General features: G+C 33.4%; 1 protein-coding gene across 5 annotated transcripts in view; it reads left to right on the top strand.

Annotated features, from left to right (window-relative positions):
• The window catches only part of LOC132692166 (bifunctional heparan sulfate N-deacetylase/N-sulfotransferase 4), a 411,890-nt gene that overhangs the window by 124,566 nt on the left and 260,845 nt on the right, over window positions 1-26,479 (top strand). For 2 of the 5 annotated variants that reach the window (XM_078445800.2, XM_081795565.1), the window contains one exon: window positions 12,928-13,696. The exons of the other annotated variants lie outside the window; for them this stretch is intronic. The gene's annotated coding sequence lies outside the window, so the exon portion shown is untranslated. The remainder of the gene's footprint in view (window positions 1-12,927; window positions 13,697-26,479) is intronic. 5 annotated transcript variants of the gene reach the window in all.

Genomic DNA, 26,479 nt, shown 5'->3' with positions numbered 1-26,479 from the left:
CTTTACCTTTGCAATAAAAAGCAAATTTGTTAGGAAATATAGAATGTGTTTGCTCCATGGAGATTGACAGACCTAACCAAAGAAAGAAAAATCTTGAAATTTACTCACAGGTAATATCATCCTCAATGGGAAAAATTGAGAACTCCTCTATAGTCAGGAACAAGACAGGGATGTCCATGCTCACTATTGTTATTTAACATAGTACTGGAAGTCCTCACCTCAGCAATCAGACAACGAAAAGGAATAAAAGGCCTCCAAATTAGCAAGGAAGAAGTCAAACTTTCACTATTTGCAGACAACATGATACTCTATGTAGAAAACCTGAAAGACTCTGCCAAAAAATGCTAGAACTACTACAAAAATTTAGCAAAGTCACAGGATATAAAGTTAATGAACAGAAATCGGTTGCATTTCTATACACCAATAATGAAACAGCAGAAAAAATCAAGGAATTGATTCCATTTACAATTGTACAAAAAACCGTAAGATACATAGGAGTAAACCTAACAAATGAGGTGAAAGATCTGTATTCTGAAAATGATAGAACATTTATGGAAGAAATTGAAGATGATACAAAGAAATGTAAAAACATTCCATCCTCATGAATTGGAAGAACAAATATTGTTAAAATGTCTATACTACAAAAGCAATCCACACGTTTAATGCAATCTCTGTCAAAATACCACAAGCTCTTTTCTCATAGCTAGAACAAACAATCCTAAAATTTGTATGAAACCACAAAATACCCCAAATAGGCAAAGCAATCTTGAAAAAGAAAAGTGAAGCTGGAGGAATCACAATTCCAGAATTAAAACTATATTACAAAGCATAGTCATCAAGACAGTATGGCACTGGCACAAAAACAGACATGGAAGTCAATGGAATAGAAAACCCAGAAATAGACCCATAACTATATGGTCAACTAATCCTTGACAAAGCAGGAGAGAATATCCAATGGGGGAAAAAAGACAGTTTATGCAACAAAGGTGTCAGGAAAACTGGACAGTAACATGCAGAAGAATAAAACTGGACCACTTTCTTACACCATACACAAAAAAAAATTCAAAATGGATGAAAGACCTCAGTGTGGGAAAAGAAACCATCAAAATCTGATCTCTTTGACCTTGGCCTTAGCAACTTTTTACTAGACACATCTCTGGAGGCAAGGGAAACAAAAGCAAGAATGAAGTATCAGGACTTCATCAAGATAAAAACCTTGAGCACAGTGATGGGAATAATCAACAAAACGAAAAGGCAGACTGTGGAATGGGAAAAGATATTTGCAAATGACATATCAGATGAAGGGTTAGTATCAAAAATCTATAAAGAACTTATCAGACTCAACACCCAGAAAACAAATAATCCAGCTAAGAAATGGGCAGAAGACATGAATAGAAATTTTCCCAAAGGAGACATCCAGATGTCCAACAGACACATGAAAAGATGCTCAACATCACTCATCATCAAGGAAATACAAATCAAAACCACAATGGGATACCACCTCATGCCTGTCAGAATGGCTAACATTAGCAACACAGGAAACAGCAGATGTTGGCAAGGATGCAGAGAAAGGAGAACACTATTACACTGCTGGTGGGAATGCAAACTTGTGCAGCCCACTCTGAAAAACAGTATGGAGATTCCTCAAAGTGTTAAAAAAAAGCCCTACCCTACAGCTCAGCAATTGCACTACTAGGTATTTACCCAAAGGGTACTAACATACTGATGTGAAGGAACACATGTACCTCAGCATTTATAGCCACATTATCAACAATAACCAAATGATGGAAAGAGCCCAAATGTCCATCACCTGATGAATGGATAAAGAAGATGTGGGGGATATATATATATATATATATATATATATATATATATATATATATGCACACACACACATACATATATATATACACACATACATATATATAGATATATGATAGAATATTTTTCTGCTATCACAAACAATGAAATCTTGCCATTTGCAACGATGTGGATAGAGCTAGACTATACTCTGCTAAGCAAAACAAGTCAGAGAAAGACAAATACCATATAATTTCACTCATATGTGGAATTTAAGAGACAAAACAGATGACCATAGGGGAAGACGGGGAAAAAGAGAGGGAAACAAACCATAAGAGATTCTTAATTATAGAGAACATATTGAGAATTGATGGAGGAGAAGTGGGGGGGGATGGGCTAAATGGGTGATGGGTATTAAGGGGGCACTTATTATATAGAACACTGGGTGTTATAAGGGATGGATCACTAAATTCTATTCTTTAAACCAATATTGTAGTGTATGTTAACTAACTAGAATTTAAATAAAACTTTGAAAAAGTACTCACATTTTAAAAGGTGTATTTTTTAAAGAAATCTTGCTATTTTCAAAATCTGTAATAAATTCTAATGCTAAGAAAATGTATGATCATTTTTTCTTGTTTCAGTTCACATCATCTATATATTGAGTAGTAGAATAAGATCTTTTCAAAATGGCTTTAGACACAGAAGAAAGCAACTTTAGGTGTCAGTTAAATAATTCTGTAAAACAAACTACCCAAAATTCAGCAGCTTAAATACATTTATTTTATCCCTTAAAATTGTGAAAATTTTGTCTCCAAAGTGCTTATCTAAAACTCCATAACTGCAAAAAATGTAGTACTAAAGTGAATTAATTACTATATTATCTATTTTACTATTATTTATGTAATGAGGGCAATACTAATATGTAACTCAGAGCTGCATTTGGTTTCACATCCATTGAATTAATACAGTTTGTTTCTGCTTTGTGTTGATCATGAATCAGCTGATATAGCTAGGTTTTGCTAGTATGGATTAGGTTTGTTTATTCATCTATAGGTCAACTAGGGGCTTTGCTTTAAGCTGTACTTGGCTAGGACATCTTAGCTGGGCAATGTTGATCCACATACCAGGCAGGCATATCCTTCTTACAGTAATGGAGTTACAAGAAAGGAAGTTTAAACATATAATGCCTCTCAGGCATTCAGCTTGGAATTAGCATAATATTACTTTCTCTTCATTCTGTTAGCCAAAATCCCTCATGTAACAGAACTAAAAATGAAAAGGTGAGAAAATAAGGTAGCCTTTTTATTGAGAAGAACTACAAAGTCACATGACAAAAGACTTTAATACTGGCAGGAATAAAGAAGTAGGGTCAATAATGCATCCCACTACATTCCTCTCTTAATTTTGAAGCACTGATTTTTTTCCCTTAAATTATAGCTGCACATTTCACAAAAGAAAAGCATTGTTTGTTTATTTGTATACTTTAGAATTAGGTTGGAAATACTGTCACTAAAGACAGTACACAATTAAAATGAGTTTATTAGTGGCACTCTAAAATCATTCTAGCCTTGTAAGGTAGCTGTAAGATTTCTATGATGCAATGAAGTGTAAACTTTTTTTTTGTTTTCCCACAAATAATGAAAAAATACAGAGTGCTTCCTTCCATGACTTTTTGGCAACTCATTTCTCCCTTTAATTGGAAGTTTGGGATTTCTAAGTGTTAGTCTATAAATTTATAATTGCAAACAATTAAAGTCCCAAAGAGTATTAATATATTAATTACTCTGTTGTTCTCTACATTAAGAGGCCAGTGTTATTAGTGTATAATTGAAAGTCCCATTTGTTTGTATGTTCATATGTTAACCTGGTCTACCTCTTTGGCTCTGTATTCTCCAAAGAATAGCATCATCTATTGATAGTTGCTTAATGAAATAAAAAAGGTATTCTCTTAAGGTTATAAAAACAGTCAGCTAAATGGAAAATTAAGAAAAAGTTCCAATTATAAAAATGTTGAAATGACTTTATCTTTTTTATATTCAGTATTGTATAGTTATATAATGAATCCAGAGTTGTATCTTTTAAAAGTAAGCCATGGCTCATTATGTGCATTTACATTAATAGATTAATGTCAGCATTTCAAAATTTTTATGGAATGCAATGGAATGGAATGGAAAGGAAAAGAAAGGGATAGAACAAATAGAAAGCATCACATTCACTGCACATAGTCATAGTAAGAACTTAAGAAACTTGTCTCAGTTTGTGTGTGTGTGTGTGTGTGTGTGTGCGTGTGTGTGTGTGTGTGTGTGTGTGTGACATAAATTTAATAACCAGTAACATCATGGGTGCATATGAAAAATTCTCTGGTTCATCTCTCTTTTTCACACCAGAAAAATAAATTGTATGGTTTAAATGAAAGTATACAGAAAATGAAATATAACAGATTTCCTTCATGTTATTTCCATTAGCATATTTCAATAACTGCAATTCCCCATATGCTTAGTTGTTCTAAAGCCTAGCCTTAAATCCTTCTTGCTATATAGATAGGCCTTTAGACCAGTTCTAATATGAGGTACGTATTTGTGTACAAGATATTTGTGGAGTAGATACTGAAATTTAAATCCTGCCAACTTCTTGTCAACTTGCCATATTGAAATATTGAGAGCTTGATTCCTCTTGTATCTACATTTCACCTAGTGTATGACAGAGTACAGGGTTTTAGATGGCCACCTGAAAGGCCATCCAGCTTACAGAGTTATATAAAAGATCATTCTCTAGATGATTCATTCAGAGAAACTCTTTGGTGTAATGAAAAGATAACAAGGCTAGGAATTGATGAATCCATTTGCAGATTCCAGATTTGCTCCTTGTGTCTCAATGTACAATGTAGGCAATATTGCACTAATCATAGGATCATCGTGAGACTCAAAACAATCTATGAGAACATCTTTTGTAAATTCTGAAGTACTTATAAATGACTTGAAGATAACATAATTTTGGTATTGAATGTATAATAATAGTAAGCATATTGAAACAGGCTTTGGCTGACCGCAGTGACTGAGAATATCAAGTTTAACAAATAGCCTCCTTTAATATATCACCTTAACGGTGGAGATTTGAGGGCCAGGCCAGATAATGATTAACGCTAGAGGAATAATTCCTTCCAAGGTAATATGAGATATGAGACAGGGACATAAACCAGATTAAGAAATCTGGGACAAGTTTTTGCTTAATTGCAAATACATACACATACCCCTTAGTTAGTTTGGCCAACGGGGGATATTAAATTATTTACACTTGAGAAGCAGTGCTTGATAAGTAATAAACTTTATTTTAAAGATTAGCATGGCAATTTGAACTAAACAATTCATTTTACTTTGATTTGACCCTTATGTATGAAGCAATATCCTAAATAAAATATCTAGTTTTCGGGAGCCTGGGTGACTCAGTTGGTTAAGGTGATTTCAGCTCAGGTCATGATCTCACTATTTGTCAGTTTGAGCCTTGCTGTGGGTTCTGCACTGACAGTGTGGACCCTGCTTTGGGTTCGCCCTCTCTCCCTCTCTCTGCCCCCCACCCCCACTTCTGCTCTTTCTTTCTCTCAAAATAAATAAATAAACTTTAAAAAAAGTCTAGTTTTCTGTTTCTTATGACTAAGGAACTAAAAATATGATATAGTTTATTCATTTTAATTAATTTATGTTAGCCTTAAAATACTTCCTTTGTTTTTATAATTTAAAAAAATGCTTATTTTATTTTGGAGAGAGAGTGTATAAGTGGGGGAGGGACAAAGAGCAAGAGCTCAGAGCTTCCCAGGTGCCCCAGTTTTAAAATACTTCCTATACAATATCATCACAATAATCTTGGAAAGGACATTCCATAACATAGGGGAACTTAGAAAGCCATCTCTCTTTTAGAATTGCACCTGAGTCGTAGCTGATAGACTACCAGAGCATGCCCCGTAATTCCTTGTACTCCATATCACCACGTGTATTAAAATTTATAGATGACTGGATACTTAAAATTAATATCATGCCTCCTTCACTGCTTTCAGTACAAGCTCAATTCAAACTAGCAGTTACTATAAAAGTCATTTGAGACTAAATGCTTTAAAGTTGTAATGATATTTAGCATCTCTGAGCAGAAGGGACTTCTGGCAAAGCAACCATAGCTAAGTGTAATTTTGCATTCTCCATACCCCATCCCTACACTATAGTTATATCTCTGGTTAGTGTCCACTGTCCTCTCCTACCTCATCTTGAGTCTCACTTATGTACTACCCTTTCAGTACACAACAGAGATTTTTGTGATTGAGTGATGCTTGATTTCACATATAGACATGGCTTTCATCTTATTTGTAGTTTATCTTTCTTTTCCAGGCACTGAGGAAAGCACTATTTCATTAATATTTCCACTAGACTAAATAATTATATGATAGATTGCAATCTACTATCTAGATTCAGGGATTGAGTCCAATGTAGGTGAAACTGGAGGTAATTCACTCAGGTAATCTACCAGTAAGTAGGATACCAAATGAATTTTCTTTGCTTTTGATGAGTGTCTGCTCTGTGTTTTTGTGTGCATCATTTTATATATTAGTCAGAGTTTGAGGGGAAGTACAGCATTAAATTTATGGTAACAGCAGTTTTCTTTAAAGCATATCAACAGAGATGAATTGGCAGATTTTTGATTCACCATCTTTTATACAATATTGCCCTCTATGGGAACCTAAAATATTGTAGATTTTAGCAGGATGATAAGTATATTTTTTGACATACTTCTGTGGTCATCACATGCTTCTTTTTCCCATCTTAATTTAATTGCTGTGTTCTTCCTTACTCTCAAAAAGATATAAACAGCCAAACTGGCAAACAAATTTATCATTTCTTTATTATGAAATGTGTTTACAGTATTATTTTACTTAATTTGTTACATAACTTGTTTTGCTTCATTTATTTTATTTTATATTACATTCAAGTATTTGTTTTGTTCTTTTAGTAAAATATCTCTATATTCAGAGTACTGCATCTATTTCCAGTTAGTTTATAATTATTTTATGTATGATAACTCCTATTCAGAAAGAAAAAAAACTTGAATTATAGCCCTAAAATAATATGATGCTTATTATAATATAGAAGATAGACAAATCATATTACATGATGGAGAATTTAGAATTGACAATGTCATTCTTTTGAATCTGTAAATACAAAGTAAATTATATATATGTATATATAATATTAACATTTAAAGAAAAGAAGATTTTATTCTTACTAAAATATTTTTATTCATGAGTAATATTAGGGAGATTTTAATGACATGGGTTCCAAAATGAAAAACTAATCTGGGCTTTTTTTAATCTAGGGAAAATTGCTTTTAATGCATCTCTGCATCTTTGTTTTGAAATTAGCTGTTGCTTCAATTCATGGAATATAGAGCTAGTGCAGTGGTTGCATTGGAAATACATTTGTATGCAAAATCTTAGTACACCCCTTCCCCATTTCCTAACCCTGAGTTGCCACCATTTGTTCATTCATTCATTCATAAGTTGTTTGTTTTCCTTTTTTTAACATTTATTTATTATTGAGAGAGAGAGAGAGAGAGAGAGAGATCATGAGCATGGGAGGGGCAGAGAGAGGAGACACAGGATCTGAAGGAGGCTCCAGGCTCTAAGCTGTTAGCACAGAGCCCGACGCGGGGCTCAAACTCACAAACCGAGCGAAATCATGACCTGAGCTGAAGTCTGACGCTGAACTGACTGAGCCACCCAGGTGCCTCCATAAGTTTTTTTTTAAGTGTAAATATCTATTCTGTGCCATGGCACTGCTCTAAGTATTGAGGATATAAATCTCAAAAGAAAACAAAATATGATCTCTGTCCCCCAAAAGCAAAGACTTTATTGCAGAGATTATAATTGAGACCCAAAATTAGTGTAGGTCTTATGGTGAGCATAGCATAACCTACAGAGTTGTCAAGTCACTATGCTGTACACCTGATACTAATGTAACATTTTGTGTCAACTCTATTTCAATTAAAAAAATAGTGTGTGTCTCTAAGATAATAGTGGTAATATAGAGTTGCATACCTAACCACTAGTGGGTTACAGAAGGTACTTCTCAACACCACCCTCCTAAAATACATGGTTATACTGAAACCAAATGGAAGAAAGACTGGGAGCATCCAGTGGATTATCCTAGAGTGATGATAATTTAGAGTGAGGCATTGGAGCTAACAGGACAGAAACTGATTTACGAAGGCTTGGTGAAACATTAAGATTTCCCATGCTGATCAGAGCATTAGTAGAAGTAGCTCATAAATGAGATGACTTCCCCCAAAGGACTGTAGCAGACAGAAAACAAATGATATTGGGATACCTAAGATAGAAGGACTTTGCTAACAGATGAAACAAAATACTCTCTATGACTGAAAGGGTATTTTACAAATTATCATCATGATGCTAGGTTTCTGGTCCACAAGTACATTTTTTCACTTTGAACATTTGGGACTTTAAATCAGAGGATATAAAATGACTGGATTTGTTAGACCTAACTCAAAAGGAAATTATCATTAAAGCACAATAAAAAATTTGGCAAACACATTACAAAGAAAAGAAATAAAGTGAAACTGCCTGTTGTTAGATACCCCATTCATACTGAAGCACTTTGTGGTATTTAAAGATTCTTCTCTGATAAGAGACTCCCATTGGAGTTGTGGCCTAATTAATATACTTTATAAACTCTAACCACCTTTGTGTAACCTCAAAAAGAGAAATTCACTGAAAATTTCATAGCAGTGATCAGACCATGGTATTTATAAATTTAGTTTCTACTGTCTTTTCTCACCTCACTCAAGGTGTCACTTGTGTGCTACCCTTTCATTACACAACAAAGAATTTTGTGATTCAATGATGTTTTGGCCAACATCTGCTATTTATTAAAAATCATGTTCCTTTAGGCAGTTGTCAGCCAAACTGGAATTGGACTATTTAGATTGTTTTTCCCTCACTTGGCCCATCTAGCTTTGCATCTTCAAAGGATTTATTTGAAGCATTAGCATACTGATTTCTCTCTTGCTAAAACAATGCACTATAGTGATACTGGCAAGAAAATTCTTTCTTCCAACCTGCGGTTACCCTTTTTTCTCACTCAGTAATTTGCTAACAAGAGATCCAAATGTGTAATAAGATAACATTTAAGTCTGTCTGGAGTGTTTGTTACATAAGTAATGCTATATGACACTACTTTCTTTTCACCATGTATATGATTTCTATGAAGCAAAGCTGATTTTATGCTCCTTCTTTCTCACAGGAGTTCTCATCTGAGTAATTACTTGCAGAAGGGTTTCTTCCCCCCCCCCCCCTTAAAAAAAAACTTTTTGTATTAGTCACTCATAGCTCAGTTAGAGGCTTTTCTCTCTGCAGGCATAAACTTTGAACATAGCAGTTTCTTCTATTCATGATTTTTCCTTTAAAAAAAGAGTTAGTAAGAGCCTTTTTGTGTTAGGTGGGACAACTAGAAAGTTGCTTATGACAGAGAAGGAAACAAGGAAGGAAGGAAGGAAGGAAGGAAGGAAGGAAGGAAGGAAGGAAGGAAGGAAGGAAGAAAGAAAGAAAGAAAGAAAGAAAGAAAGAAAGAGGGAGGGAGAGGAAGGAAGGAAGGAAGGAAGGAAGGAAGGAAGGAAGGATAGGAAAGAGGACAGAAAGTGGTACCATGGTAACAGAATCCTGAATGCATAAACTTTAGTAGCTTAAATTGTAAATTAAATTACTTGTATTTATTCAAAGTTGTCATTTATACAGAATTAAGGAAGTGAAATGAAACTTGGAAAAATGAAAATGTATGTTTAAAACTATAATATCTTCTATTTATAATGTGTACATGCCTGTGAAGGTTTTTTTAAACAGGAATTGTAAGGTACTTGGGAATATTTCTTTATTATTTTCTTGGTAAATTTATATTTATTTTAGATGCATGCCTTTAGTAGCAACAACAAAAGTTAATGGTAAAGAGAATAATGAATAAGAATTTTCGAAAGTCTTAAATATGCTGAATTTCTCTGAACTCTTATAATATTTTTGTTAGTAGATATAATTACCCTCTGACTTTGTGAAAATGAATTGACTATAAATGACTTTACATTTTCAATAAACACACTTGATTTTGTTTTCTGTTTCTTCTGGTGAATAAATGTGCACTGATACATACTTTACACATGTTATGTGCATTTTAAGTGGGTATCATTGAATATTTTTGAAGTTTTTCAGTTTTAAAATTTCAAAACCATGCATGTGATACATTTTTTGAACTTTGAAGGAAACTCAGTTGAAAAAAAAAGAGACTTTGATAGCAATTGAATTAAAAATGTGAGGAACTTCAAAGTGTGTTAGTTAAATTCAATTGATTTTAATAAGGATAATTGATGATTGGCATATCTCTGGGCCTATGTCTTAATAGACACCTCGTGAGGTGTCAAAAGAAAAATAATAGAATTCAACTATGAGCAGTTGGGCAAACGCTTTGCATAATGTGTATTGTTACAAGCTAATCGGATACATGCTACATTTGACTTATGTGCAAGGCCCATAAATTGTGAACACAGGTAAAGTGCTTAAAAATCACTTTGAGAAAATAATTTTTCCCTATATTCTCTTGCATAAAAGATTTCCTCCTAGAATCACTCATTTGTTGTTTTCTTCACTTCCTCCACATAATAGATTAGGAAATTGAAAAGTTAATAATTTCATAAATTAAGTGGTTTTTAATCACTAGAAAATATAATATACAAAGAAAATTATGAGAAAACTATTCAATGTACTTTGGGGATTATTTTATTTTTATTGTTTAATATGAGTAGTGTGAACGTTTCCAACTTTGCTTAGGAGTAGGAAAGAAAGCAATATGTGGTTGGTTTCCATTATTTTTACATATGTATATCTGGTGGGTCCCTCTGGCCCCAAGACTTAGTTTATTTATGAATAAATTATGAGAAAAGGACAGTATACTTTTTCTTTTCCTACCATTTTTTGAAATCAGAATCTCAGATATTTTTTTGTTTTTAACAGATATTTAAAGTATTTTATGCTAGAGTTTTATGTTAAGAATATCTTCCATTAAGGGGCGCCTGGGTGGCGCAGTCGGTTAAGCGTCCGACTTCAGCCAGGTCACGATCTCGCGGTCCGTGAGTTCGAGCCCCGCGTCAGGCTCTGGGCTGATGGCTCGGAGCCTGGAGCCTGTTTCCGATTCTGCGTCTCCCTCTCTCTCTGCCCCTCCCCTGTTCATGCTCTGTCTCTCTCTGTCCCAAAAATAAATAAAAAACGTTGAAAAAAAAATTAAAAAAAAAAAAAAGAATATCTTCCATTAATATTATATATAATGCTTTTACGTTGTCAAAATGCTTTCACTTTATTATTCTATTCACTTCAAATAATAATGTATGTTTCTTTAACTAACAAACATTGTTTATGGAATAATACTGGAGAAAAAACTGATCAACTAGTTTCACTTGTAATCAAAAACCAAGTATGGTTATCACCAGTGCTAAGGATATAAATCTATTCCATGCTTTAATGCCATGGTTTTGTGATCAGAATAACTGTGTCATCATTTAGATGCAATAACTGAAATTACTGTAAAAAAGTAGGATTCTTTATTGAGTTATGAAGTAGATATATGTTAATAGGATAAAGAACTCTTGAGTATTTAAAAAAGTTTTCCTTTCATTGTTGTATAGCTAAAACAAGAATGATGACCAAACTTAAATAAACAAAAAGGCATTATTAGTATGAGAAGCTACATAAAATGGAAAATCTTCAATCAGCTTTTTAATTTATTTTATTTTGCTTCTCAGCCGTTAGTGTTTGGCATAGTTCATTAGTGTTCTACTAATAATTATTTTATTAAGACATCATTGGAATATTTAACTGCAATATATCCATTTGAATTTTGGTATATATCACTATGGAAATTCTGATTTGATTTTCCAATGCACCTTCGCATTCCAAAGATTCTTAAAAGGGAGAAGTAGTTCCTGAACTGTTCTTTGAGGAATTTTAAAATATAAAATTTTCCCTTATTATACTTCCAGCCTGTACATCTGAAAAAAAATTACTGTCATGTGATCTACTAGTGATGGTCTTTGTACATTATTAAAAAACTGGTAGATATTCTTTTAAATTTGCTTGAATTTTTTTTCCAATCTTCTGTCTAGCATATGTGTTACAACCACCTGACCCTCAAAACCTTGTGCAGTATAATAACACTAGAAGCACTGGGTGCATTAATATTATTCATCCAGAAGACCACATCATCAATAAATTGCTGTGTTTTTGAGGGACACCTTCTCTCCCACCAACCTGCAACATACTGAGCATACCTAAAGGGTCAATGATACTGCTTCAGTAATGCAAGTAGAACTCTTTATAATCAAACACACACACATATGAACCAAAAGGGTTCTTTGGGTTTGAGAAAAGTTTGCAGCTCTGTTCTCTAACCGATGAGGGATTTGGGCTGAATTGAATTAGCACATTTTATTCCACTAATTTAAATGGTGGAGATTAAAAGAAGGTACCAAAGCAAGAAGAGCCTCAGGAATCATGCAGCTTAAAATAAAGAAATGCACTTGAAAGTACTTCACTTTTATCATGTATGTATTTGAATGAAGTTCAAAAACTTTACATAAAGCAAATAAATGTAATTGATGTTTCTGAGTTAATATGAGTTAGAACAAAGGGCAGGTAATCTTCATTTTATATTGGCCAAGTAGAAAAATGAGACATGGAGACGATTTTTTGTTCATGCTGGGAATAGAAAAGAACCTTTACATGACAATCCAGTAATTTACCTAAACTAATGAAACAATCTATACAACACACACAGACATGCAGACGCAGACACACACACACACACACACACACACGCACGCACACACACACACGACTACTCCTTCTTTTACCATTTGTTATGGTCTAAAACATTATTATTAAATTTTAAGAGTATATAGCTCACTACTATTTTTCTAAGTGTCCTACTGCTCATCATTAGCTTTTATTGAATTGATAATTCATGTGCTTGACTGGCACACATTTACCACAGAAGACCCTGCCTTGAACTTTTCATTTTTACCCAATAGATTCTTTTGGTCCAGTGTCATGGCTGCAAAGTGGAATTCTACTCTCGAGTTTCATAGGAAATTGTCCAACTGTACAATGAAAGATTATGCAAATCCTCAAGGAGCATCTAATCAATCACCTCGGTGTGAGAGGAATGCAGCTGATCGCTGAATTAGCTTCTGTTGGAACGTATTCATGTGTAACATCCCACTGACCGCGTGACAGCACAACAGCTCCAGGTCCTTGAAAGTCTTGAGGATGATTAGCTGAAGGAATTGGCGGTTTCTGCCAATCATAATCCGGCAGGGCTGCCTTTATAGTTCTGGAGATGCGAGAGAAAGAGGGAGGGAGGGAAAGACCGACTACAGCTAAGCAAGAAGCACAGCAGCAGTAGCAACAGCGGAGCAGGAGCAGCTGGTATTCCGGTGATTAAATAGTTCTCATAGCCTTTTTGCTGTACTCGGTCCCGCTCCCTGGTGTAATTCTCGTGTCCAAGGAGGAAGCTGCATTTTAACGGTGTGCTGAACAGAGGTTTGAATCATTCCAGCTGGCTGCTTGTTTTGAAAAGGACAGTGTGTGTATAAATAAAAAGACACTCTGCTGGAAGAGTTCAGATACTAGGATTGGAACTAAAAAAGCGCTCTCGGAATATTGTTGAGGCAGATTATATGAACTGAAAGCTCCTTCTAATTAACCTGGAGCCAAGTGAATCTGAATGCTGGATATCTCACTTTCTAACTCGGGATAAATTCAAGTTAGGATAAGAAAAAAATTGAAATGCTTCTCTAGGTAAGTTACTGCTTAATTTGCTGAAACTGAGGTGTGTTCAATAAATGAATATATGTTGCTTAGCAATGTAAACAAGTGGAACACAATAAAGTTTTATTTATGAAAGATTTATGTAGAAAGAGACATTAGTTTTAGACCAAATTCACTCTTTTCAGCATGTGTGTGCTTATGTGTCATTACTGTTGTAGAAGTTATATTTGTACTATAAATGGAAAATACAGTCCTGCCTAAAAAAGGAGATAGAACCTGAAATATTTTAAACTGTTGTCAGAACATTTGCAGAAGAAACAACTCACTTGATAACAATTTTAGGCTTTCATACTGAAAATGCCCATTTTACAAACTCAAATACAAAGTGTGTGGTTATAAATGTTTCCCTGAAAAGTGTTACTGTTAACATGGCAATCAAATTGCTCAAGATGGGAACTCCTCTCTTTGGGACCTGAGGTTTATAGGCATGCTCTGTTCTAATGGTCTGCTTTAGAAAAACAACTGTCACAGACATTTGAAATTGTAGGATACAGTCATAAATTGCTTTTAAAGAAATAGATGGTTTCCTACTAGGTCCTATTAGGAAAGAAAAATAAATTCTTTGAACACTATATGTCATATGCCATAAGCATAGATTCCCTGGAGAACAAAAACAGCTTTATGCTATACCTGTAAATACCTTCAAATTCCTCATGCACAGAATAAGTTGGAAAATAAGAAATAATATTTAAATATGGTTTTACTTATCCTTTCCAATATTTCTGTTAGAGAAAGTCAAATAAAAAAGAAACCTTAAACCTGTATTTTCTTTATAATTTGTCCTGATTAATAAGATACTGTATTTTTCAGATATATCATCATGAATTTTCAAGTAATGATACAGTTTAGTATGATAGGTTATGCTTACTGTGAGTTCTAACAAAGCTCTGAAAAAGTTGCAATAGTTTATACTTTATTATGTCTTTTTCAAACTCACCTTTTCTTGATTTCATGATGTCTTCTATCAGAATATATTTCATCAACTCAAGATCATAAATGTTTAAATTGCATACAAAGTTATTGATTATTGTCTTAATAATTTTAGTAATTCACTTTCTCCTCAACTTGATGGTTCAAATACTGTGAGCTTCTTGCCACAAAAGGATATGAATGAAGACAAAAGTTACTGTAATTCGTTGAATTTCTCCAAAACTAGAAGACAATTATTTCTTCCCCCATAGATTCAAAAGATTTTTATTTATATCAAAATAATAGTTTTAATTTCTTCTATTAAAAATGTTAGTTAGCTATTTCCAGATGCCAAGTTGGTGCTATGTTGGTCATGTTTTTTTTCATGAAGCAAATGTATGTAGAGAATATAAAGTCTAAACAGTTTATACCTTCAACTGGAATTCACCGAAAAAAAATAAGTGATTAATAAGGAAATATATATTTTCTACTCGACATTTATCTCAATAGAAAAATGAGTATTTAATACCATTTAACATCTGTTTTGACATTTTTATAATAACAAATCCTGTGAATATTTATCTTATAATGATTAATATCACATAGTATGTACATTGGTGGAAGTCTCATGATAAGCTAAGAGATTTTTAGAAATTGAACATTAAACAGAATGTCTTTTTTTTTTACTGCATCTTAATGACAATTGGTCATAGCTAAGAGTGATGCTTAGAAAATTTTTTTGAAAAAATTATAATGTGTATGACTTAATAATTATAACATGAAAATCACCTTTAGAGAGAAAATATAGATGTATTTTACAAAACTCACGCATCATTCTTAAACTAAAAAAAGGCAACTAACTGGAATTTAAATAAAAACATTAAAAAAAGCCAAAAACTTCATAAGGATTTTAATATGTTTTCTTTTCAATAAACTTGCAAACTTACATAAATTGCATTTTGTTTTCTGCCTCCTGAGGTTATTATCTAAGAAATTTGCCTATTTAAATGATTTCCTTAAATACCAAAATGAAGTAAGTGGAGACTACTTTATACATAATTATTTTAAATCATTATTTGGAATTTGTATATTTGATAACCAAAATAGAATTACATGTCTACATATGTATTCACCCCAAAAAAGGACCATCTTTTGTGTTTTATCTGAGTATTAACACTGTTATACTTATTCTCCTTCCCAAAAAATCATTCTATAATCAGATTTAAAATAAAGTTAGTTTCTTAGTTCAAGTCTCAAGGCTAACCTTACTTCTAAAATATGCTAAAAAATATTTCTGAACCAGTATAATATCTGCCCTCAATAGGTCTAGTTGTTTGTATATACCCTTGCACATTCTGTTTGAGTGGGAAAAGTGCCATTGAGAATAAAATCAAAAGATCAAGCTTTCTGTGCTTCCTTGAGTAACAACTACTCAGGGAGAAGAACAGAGAAGCATTTAGCATGCTTTGTTCAAACTAGAAGATTCTAGCTGGTGCCTGCCTCCCCAGATTAGGAAAGCAGCTGGGGAAACTTATAAAATAAAGCTCGAGTATCAGCCCTGGCTGGAAGCCAAGACAGAGAAGCTGTGCACCCAGAAGGCTAATTCTTTCTGGGCTGAAATTCATTGATAATTCATTCTGTTTAAAGTCTAACCTGAAGTGTAACTTTTTTCTCTTGTACAAACTATAGGATATTAAAGAACAAATATGCTTTTTGACTAGACTAAAATTTTAAAGTAACAAAGTTTACTTCTTTATAAAGTTTGCTCTAATGAAAAATGTAAATAAACCTAGCAGAAGCTCCTATAAAATACAGTTTATACCTAAGAGCAGAAAAGGAAATAAAAATGAGATGCATATCTTAGTAATGGCAGAGTGATCAGAGATGCCACATATGGATATATGTCCAAAGGAAGAAGTGGGAGTATTTATGAAAGTAACCGACTTAGTAAAATTCACAACAGAAGGTGACGTACTAAAACTGTTGTAGTATATACCTTGTGAAGCTAGACAACAAAAAAGAAAGTTAACTCTCAGCCATCATGTACTCCAAATAACTAGGGAAGGGGGAAACCATGTTGTCTGTAGATTTATTTTAAGTTTATGAAGTGAGAGAAATGGGTCAGGTGTCAGACATAATGCTACTGCCTTTAGCCATCATTGGATAACATTTAGCCAATGTTTTCTTTAACACTTCAGGAAACTTTCAGCTATGCTGTTACAGAGAGTGTTAAATGCATTCTTTTTTAAGTTATTTTCAGTAAGCCTCAGAAGGTAGAGGTGTCAATTACAATGGAGAACTTTTATAAATACAGTCTTATTTCCAAGTTTCCTTTATCTCAATTTTCTAAGGAATGAATGCTATCACAACCTGGGGTTGATAAACCTAAAGTTTCTTTTAGAATAATATTGAATTGTTGACAGATTGTCCCAAAGGCCAAAATAGTCTGAAAATGAAACCCAAACACATCAATGGCTTTGTACATTTCAAAACAAATAGATATTTTTTAAAATGTGAATACTGGGGCGTCCAGCTGGCCCATTTGGTAGACATGCGACTCTTGATCTTGGGGTTGTAAATTTGAGCCCCACGTTGGGTGTAGAGATTACTTAAAAATAAAATCATAAAAAAAATGTGAATAGTAACTCACTCTCCTTTTCTACAGATGAAAATGTTTTCCTGTCTAACTTGATGTATTTATTTCCTTTACCTTCTTCTAATTTGTTTATATTTATGATTGCCCATATAATTCAGGCCATGGAAAAAATTATAACAAAGCAACCTGAATATGACAAACTAAATATTACCTTTCAAGTGACTCATTAAGGAAATTTGCATATATAGACTACTTTACAAATATTTTTTCAAGAGATATACTTAAAGTGGGGCCCCTGGGTGGCTCATTCGTTCAAGCATTCGACTTTGGCTCAGGTCATGATCTAATGATTCATGGGTTCAAGCCCAGTGTTGGCCTCTGTGCTGACAGCTCAAAGCCTGAAGCCTGTTTCAGATTCTGTCTCCCTTTCTGTCTGCCTCTCTCTCTCTCTCTCTCTCTCTCTCTCTCTCTCTCAAAAATAAATAAACATTAAAAAAAAGAGATATACTTAAGGATACTTCATTAATACTGAATGGCAATCATGATTAATTAAGTAGTATTAAGGAAATATGTGAGAAGAAAATGAAGGTTAAAAAGACTATGTTTGAATGCTTGAGAACTTGATTTGATGATGGAATGAGGGTATTTTAGAAAACAAAAGTGATAACTCCATTTAAATTGCCAAATTAAGACTTCTGTACCAAACTCAATTTTACACTTCTAAGAAATTATTGAAAAAAAATAATTTGAAATACTTGAAAAGTTCAATAAAGAGTCAACTTTTAGTAAGCCAACACACGCACACACATACACACGCACACACACGTGCATAAACACTTCTTTTTCCTTCCAAGTTAAAAGACAGCCGCCTTTACAGACTTTCTGTATCAGATGAACTTGTGTTGTGCTTTATGTAAAATATTAAACTTCCTCATTAAAAGTCTTTAATGAAATTTATCTTCAATCATAACCTTGTGGAAGTGGAAAGTTAACTGGCCAAATTCAGTATGTTCAAGCAAAAAATAAACGTAGATCTACTTCCTTAGTTGCTATTCACTTGATCCTTTCTTCTTTTCTTTCTTTTTCTCCTTTTTCTTCTTTTTTCCCTTTCCTTCCTCTCTTTTCCTTTTCTTCCTTTCTTCTTTCTCTTCATTCTCTCCTCCCTCCCTTTTTCCTTACTTATTTCCCTTCATCCTACCTTCTGTCTATCCTTCCTTCCATCCTTCCTCCCTCCCTTCCTTCCTCCCTTTATATTTTCCTTACCTCATCTCTTCGTTTCTTTTCTCTCTTCATTTTTGTCACATAGCCTAAATGCTGTTTTGCAACGTCCAGGAGCAAACCACTCACATTTAACATGGCAGTAATTATTTATCTAATGGCCCGGTTTGAACATGGGAGTGTGTGGGAAAAATGCATATGAAAAGTAGAGAAAATATACTGAACAATAAAAAAAGGTAAGATGGGATGGGAAATTCATGTCAAAGAAGTAGTGATGTCAACCTGAAAATATTGGCTGTTCTCCCACCTAAGAATTTCCATTTAATTTACTAAATTCTTTAAGTAGTCCTTTTGCTCCCTTTCCATATACTTCCCTTTCATTGGCAGTGGAGTCTTTTTCATGCAGCAAATGCAGCTTAGTGGCAAAAGTAAAACAATAATAAATGTAAATAATCCTTATACTGATATTTTAAATCCCCATAAATCATTTTTTATATTTAGTAGTTTAAACATAGCATTCATATGCAGCCCAAAGGCTGACTGCTCTCCTAATGGAAGAAAGACAGAGAAGGGAAAGCTATTTTGCACATTAACATGCTTTGGCTTGACTCCATTCCTGAATCAGAAATTCAATTGTAGACTGCTGATCCACAGAATTTGTCATATTTCATCAGACATCTCAAAAGAGTTCTTCTCGAGGTACTGAATAGTCTTTAACACCTACGTAAAAATCATTTAAACCTCAGAAATAAATATAGCTACACTAAGAATTAATACAAGGAAAGGAAACAGATGCAGAGATGCATATGCTCTTGTGAACATGTATAAAAGTTCTAATTCTATTTATTACAGTGCAAATAATGAGAATTAAAATTTAAATTTTTTTCCTAGTCTTTCTCTAATAGTTATGTAAATCCAACTGAGATTTCACATACTATAATAAGTAAAATAAAACACAGGCAATCATTTAAAAATTGCACTTAGTAATTCAGGTATTGTGGCTCCTGATATCTCAGCCTGTGAAGCTGCTTTCTTTGGAGTAAGGAATTTCCTTAATAACCACAAAAATCATTCTCAGTTGGTCAATAGAGGTTGAACTCAATTTTGTACTTAAGTTACTCTATGTTTCCATCTGGACGTATCTTTCACCTTAAACAGAGAAAATACCTTTTCATCTTTGTTCAATAATGTTTTGTAATGATAATGATAATATTATTAGCCATTATTTTTAGTATGCACCAGACCCCCTTCAAGCTCTCATGAGGCTTATTTTCAGGGGAGGAGGTTGGGGGAAGGGAACAAGCAATAAACAAATAAAGATGCTGTGATAGAGCTATAAGTACTATGAAGATGAATTAATCAAGGTAGTGAGTTAAAGGGTGTTAGTGAAAGCCAGAGAGCTGGTCAGTAAATACTTTTCTGACAAACTGACACTCGGAAAACCTATTTAAAAGTTTCATACAAATTGATACCATTGCTTCAGTCTTATAGAAAAATGTGACGAGGAACAGCAACTTTCTGTAATATGCTAGCTGACAAGCTGAATTTTTATTCTACCAATTGACTATTATCTTCAATTCCGGGAAATTGTTCGGTAGAGTTTAGGATATGGCACACTGTTTAGTTTTACTTTCTCTGGAAAATAGACCATTAGTTTTAGAACATGCAATTCTCAACTTTCCTTCTACTCTTTACAGTCCTAAGGTATTTAAAATGTAATATGTGAGTAAATTGTCTCAAATTATTGTATTTCTCCCTACAGCTTGAAAGTTTATGTTATTATTGAAACTTCCACAGCAGAAGAGCTAGTCCCTGCCTCATTCTCATAGATCGGTGGGTGTAAGAACCAATATTCCGAAAGATCACTCTGTTGGCTGGAACAATGAACTTATAATGAAATATAGAGGGATAAGTGTAATTATTTAATTTAAAAAATTCACCAACTACAAAAGTCCTTCAAACTCAACAAGAACCAAAAATTTTATAGAGCTAATACAATGCTAATGCAAACTTAAAATAGATTAATGAAATCATAGTACCCACGTCAAGGAAACAATGATCAGTAATCTTACTTGGCAGAGGTCTAACATCACGTGACCTATTTGCCAACCTCAGGTTCCTGCCATCTCATATTAGGAGCAGTCTTCTCTGACCTTCTTTTCCCTTCGTCTTATTACAGTACCTATTACCTGAAGGTGTAAGTACTGTACATGTATCAGTGCCCCCAGTTAACAAAATATTTTGATGGCAGGAATGCTTAGGGAGTTCTTGACCTACAGGCAAATAGCAAGCATTTGATAAATGTAAAATGTGAGACATGTTGTATGAGCAACAGTTGAAGAAACAATATTAAAAAACAAAAGACTGTTTAATAACAGTATAATTACCTATATATGTTGCAGAATTTTTTAATGAAAAGGTAATTTGTTTTATATGATACCAGTGGCCTAACATAGGAAAGATATTGGGAGGTTTCTATGCAAAATGAGGAAGAACAATAACATTAAAAAAATCAGTGAGATTCCAGTCAAAGCAATCACCACAGGTTAGAGTGCTACTTATCCAGAAGACATCTGTGGAAGGTATTTCTACCTTGAGTAGGAAATGGTCACCAAGGTTTCTTATGTTTCTCATTGTGTAATTATAAATAGGAGTATAGGTGAAGATTTTACAGTGGTCATGCTGCCCACCAAAAACAAGCTCTAGCAGTTGGTTAGAAAACTGGTTAACAAATTTCAAGTAAATAATGATTGAGTAATATTACGTAGCAGGAATGTATTACAGAGGGCATTCTCTAGAATGTAAAAGCAACTTTCCACAAAAGGGTAATTTTACAAGGTGTATAATCTGTTGAAGATAATAAAATAATAAATAAGTGTCAGATTGATTTTTAAAACTTTAAACATATTGGTTTTGCTACTCCTTTGAGACAATCCAAAAAAGAAAATTTCTGAAGATTAGATGCATGAGTAAGAAAGATACTTCTAGCTTCTATAAACTTCTAAATAAAGAATATAGAGATGGTTTGGCTGAGTTGTGAAATGTAAGCCTTGCAAGAGAAGAGTTGCAATCACGTAAACAAATGTGAATTGATTTAAAGATGCCATAGCATTACAACATAATAGAAGGCAGGAGGTAATGTTGAATTCCACCAAAGCTGGATTCTAATTCTAGCTTTGCCCTCATGTGTAATATAACCTTGAAAAATCTTATTAACTCTTCTGTGCCTCTGATTCATGATCTGTGAATGGAGGTAATAATACCTACTTCATAGAATTGCTGGAAAAGCTAAATGTGATAATAAATATAAAGTTCCTATTACAAAGTTGGAAACATGAGAGGTGTTAATTTAATGGAATTAAGTATTAATTACATGCATCAGTACTCTGACTTTGGCCTGCAAGGTAACATTTTGCACCGATTTAAAGCAACCCCTGAGTGATGAGTATTGACTATTTCCAATCCCCTTCACTTAAAAGTAATGATCTAAATCACCTTTTTGTACTATCTCTACTGTATTTTTATTATACATTTGAATATTAATAGTATTAAATGTAACTAAAGGATCAAACATTATTGACTGACATTTCAGTCTGATTCATCATAGTTCAAAAATTAAATGACATTCAAGTATCTTAAGGAAAACAGACTATAAACCAGAGGAAAATATTGTCAGAAAAAAGTGCTAAGTAGTTTATCTTCATTTTCTGGCATGCTGGCGTAAGGAAAAATGTGGGAGTAGAAGACAAGAAGGCAAAGAAAGGTTCAGAAACTGAAACTAGAGACAACTAAAACGAATACAAATGTTTGTTTCCAATTTTATCTAGTAAAACACTAAAAAAATATTTAATGTGATGTCTATATTGACACATTTTCTAGAATTATCACAAAGGTTACTTACGAATCTTTTAAAAGAAACATTCTCTTAGGCAGTGAACCAAAATAGTTCACTTAGGAAGCGTCTTTGGTATAAAATACTGGGGGTTATAAAATGTAAAACATTTTGTGGATCTTCTAAATATCTTTGGGGGAAAAAGAATGAGGAAAATGAAAAAAAATGGTTTTGTTTTACACGTGGAAACCATGCAAACATGTAGAAACTATATTGCTACAAAATTTTACCCAATTATTTACTTCAAGTGTATTGATCAGTTTTCTAACCCAATGCTTGTATAGGATTTAGATGGGCAGAATGTTCATTCTAGAGGTTTCTCCACACCTCTTGTAGTCACACAATGAGAACACAGGATAGTTTGGTAACTACCATCTCACTCCCATTCACAGCAAGAATTGTTTCCACGGAATCTCTGGACAATAGATTTAACTCCTCTAAATTACTAATGTTAACTCAGACTGGGAGTAAAAAGATACAAAATTATATTTTAAGTTTTGCCATAAATGTGTTGGTGTCTCTTAAATTGACATTCAAGTTTCCATATGTAAAACTGGACAACTCCCCCTATTCTTTTTTCCCAAAGGTATTTTAAATATCAACAAAATATTTTACATTTCACAATCTCCCAGTATTTTCTGCCACATAGGCTTGCTACAAAGTGAATTATTTTGGTACAGTGCCTAGCATCATTTTAAAGCATTTGTAAGTAACGTTTGTAATAATTCTGCATTCCAGTCATCAAGTATTAAAATAGGAGCATCTCAAGAAACATTGCCTCTGACAAGTAGCAGAATGCTTGAAATCACTCCAAGTCTCTTCCTATAAGTTTTTATTAGGTTTTTTTTTCCCCCATACTTTCAGAACTGTGTATCCTGGATTAGTTTTGAGTGGGAAGAGGAAATTCTATATGGGATATATTTACATGTGACCACCCATGTTATTTCTGATTTATGGCCAAACTGATGTTTTATTCTGCAGTATCTAAAAGTTAAAATAACATAAAATATGAAGCAATTGGATAAGAAAAATAGGCACAGATTATCACTGAAATTGAATGGAGCATGTATCCCTTTGGTAAAGAATTATCTGACTGTTTTGTGCATGTAAAACTGTAAACGCTCTGAAATAAGAGAAATGCGTAAAAGATGGAAATAGTAGCTAAAAGATTTATAAAATCTACAGTTAGGAAATAAATAATCAAAATAAAAATGATCAAGATTTCCATTTCAGTAGAGTTCTTTAGAAGTCTTGTGCATGGCAATGAAATTCTATTTCTTACTATTTAGGGTACCAATGCAGAACAGTGGCAATAGGGGAGATTAGAATAAATCAGAAAAGGTGGGTTCACTGGGGTGCCAGGATGGCTCAGTTTGGTAAGCATCTAACTCTTGATTTCAGCTCAGATCATGATCTCATGGTTGTAAGATTGAGCCCTGTATGGGGCTCCATGCTGGTCATGGAGTCTGCTTGAGATTCTCTCTCGCCCTCTCCCTCTACTTCTCCTCCCCTTAAAAAAATGTGGGTTCACATTAGCTGTGTGATACTGGACAAGTTTGACTTATATGCATTAAATTCTCCATTAGTTCATTCATTGAATAGAGTCCATATGAAAAGAGTTTATTTTTTATAACAAGAAGCTCAAAGTCAGTAGTATATAAGTTTACACAGGTAATATCCTGATAGATAAAATAATGGAAAAACAATCCTCACTAAAACTCCCTATAAACTACATAATAGACAGCAGTTATACTGCCCCAAACCAATCTAATTTTCTTCAGGCATTTATGTATTGACTTGACTACATTGGGAGTCTCTAGATAAGAAAGTCGGTGGTATAGAAATGATTGATGAGATAAATGAATTTTAAGACATAGTAATCTTTTGTTACTTCTAATGCAGGCAAATTCTATTGATAGTGATCAAGTGATAGCTTGCCTAAATTAAGAGAATAATTAAAATATTAAAAGTATATCTTCTAAGAAATGCTAGACATTAATATAACTTATGAATATAAGTGTAGTACTATTAGTAACTCATTACATTTGGAGACAATTAATATAATTTTTATAATTTATAGTTTAATAGATTCCTTTCTGATTTCTTGAAGTTAAACTTCAATGTTAAATATTAGGCAAAATTATTTTTCTTTCTCTGTTACTAGTAGTAGCTCAAGAAGTACATTTCTACATTGTGGTTTCATTCATTCATCTCTATATATTATATAGATATAAGATATGAGGACTGTAAGAATATATCTATATATTATATAGATATAAGATATGAGGACTGCTAAGTGAGCATTTTATGTTTCATGGATAACTGCTTCCATGATTTTCTGCTGATACATTTAATAAGGATGCCAATCAATACTAAATATAATCATGTTTTTTAAAAAATGATTATTGAACTAAACCAAAGGAATTATCAGTTGATAGCAGTCATTTTATTGCTGCTGGCTATAATTTGATTTCACTAAAATGTATAGAGAAAAGCACAGAAAATGAACATTCCATTAGGATTCTAAGGGCAAAATTAGTCATCACTTCCCTGCCTGGTCCTGGATCTTGGTTTTCTCCTCTCTTTCAAATCTCTCTTTCCTCCTCAAAATCCAAATACCTCATTTATCAATGATTAAAATAACCCTAACCCTAAACCTTCTCTAGGTACTTTCCTAATGACTTCAGTCCACAGGACTCATTCCTTTTTCTAAAATCTCACAGCATATCCTTAGAGTTCTTTCTTGCTAATAAGCATATGAACTCTTTAACTGTTTACTTTTTGTTTGTTTGTTTGTTTGTTTTTTACTTGCAGGTATTCTCAATTCTTTCATCACCTACTTCATTCTCAACTCACTTTTACTTGAGTTCATTATACCACTGGGCGTTTGCTACGGTCACCAAAGCCAAGGTCAATTTTCAGTTGTATTTCTTGAATTAAAAATAGCATTCAGTTCTTGCTCAGAAAAATTTGTTTCCCTTTGCTTGTAGCTTCCATGGCTCTCTCCCACTAACCACCTTTTTGCAGTTTAAGGGTTTTAATGATGTACTTCTATCATTTTATGGTACACACTGTTTCTTAGCTTTCTCACTTGATATCCTAGCTTTTCCTACTCCGTAACTTACCATTCTAGCACAGACCTTAAATTCCACTCCAATACATTTGGCAGCCTAGGGGACATTCCTTTTGAATATCTCACAGACCTTTCAAAAATAATATATTACATTCTACTCGTTTTGTCTTCCCACATCTCCTCTACCATATACATTTGTACTTTCCCTGTTTTTGTACTTACTGTGCTTTTTACTCAAATGTGTCACAGAATAGATGTTCACTGCTTTTGAAGAGCAGAAGTAGTGTTTGTCAGGTGGATAGTCCATCTGGCACTAGATAAGCATTCAAAAAATATTGAATGAATTACTGAAAGCCTGATGTGTTTGAGTAGTTTTTACCCCTCTAGATCCATTCAATCACCAAATTGTAACACTTCTGTTTCTTATGTGACAGGATAAAAATGATTCATAGGAGAGCATTCACAACTTTGTCCTTCTAACAAACAGTATAAAACACTCATAGTTTCCATTTCCCCTTTAAAGAAAAGGATACCTTACTTTTTGAGTGTGAAGGGATTAAGGAGGGGAGAGAAGAAAAAGGACTGAAGCAGGTGGCAGAAATAAAATTTTGTTATATGAGGATTTCCACAGTAGCTTTGGGGTACGGGGGAAATGGAGAGTAGAGAAACTGACATTTTAGAAATGCCATTTTGTTTTATGAATTGTAACTCTTTAATGTTGTTTAGAAAATGTGAGTAAATAAAATTCCTTTCAAATTAATTATTGTGGCTCTTATATTGTGCTTCTTAAATGATTCCAACAATGATACCCATGGGGGGCTACACAGTTAAGGAGCTAGAAAGTTATACATAAACATTTTGAAACTTGTTTTACTTTAAAAATTTTCACCTTACACTTTAGAGCAGTTTTAGGTATGCCCACACGTGCATAAACACATGCTAGCCTCCTCCACCACCAGCATTCCTTACAATTGGTGAACCTATATTGGCATGTCGTTATTACCCAAAGTCCATAGTTTACATTAGGGTTTACTCTTGGTGTTGTACATTTTCTGGAGTTTGACA

This window comes from Panthera onca, chromosome B1 (assembly GCF_046562875.1).
Source record: "Panthera onca isolate mPanOnc1 chromosome B1, mPanOnc1 haplotype 2, whole genome shotgun sequence".
Lineage (NCBI taxonomy): Eukaryota > Metazoa > Chordata > Mammalia > Carnivora > Felidae > Panthera > Panthera onca.
The sequence above is the reverse complement of the archived record's forward strand: the minus strand, read 5'-3'. Positions and strand labels throughout refer to the sequence as shown.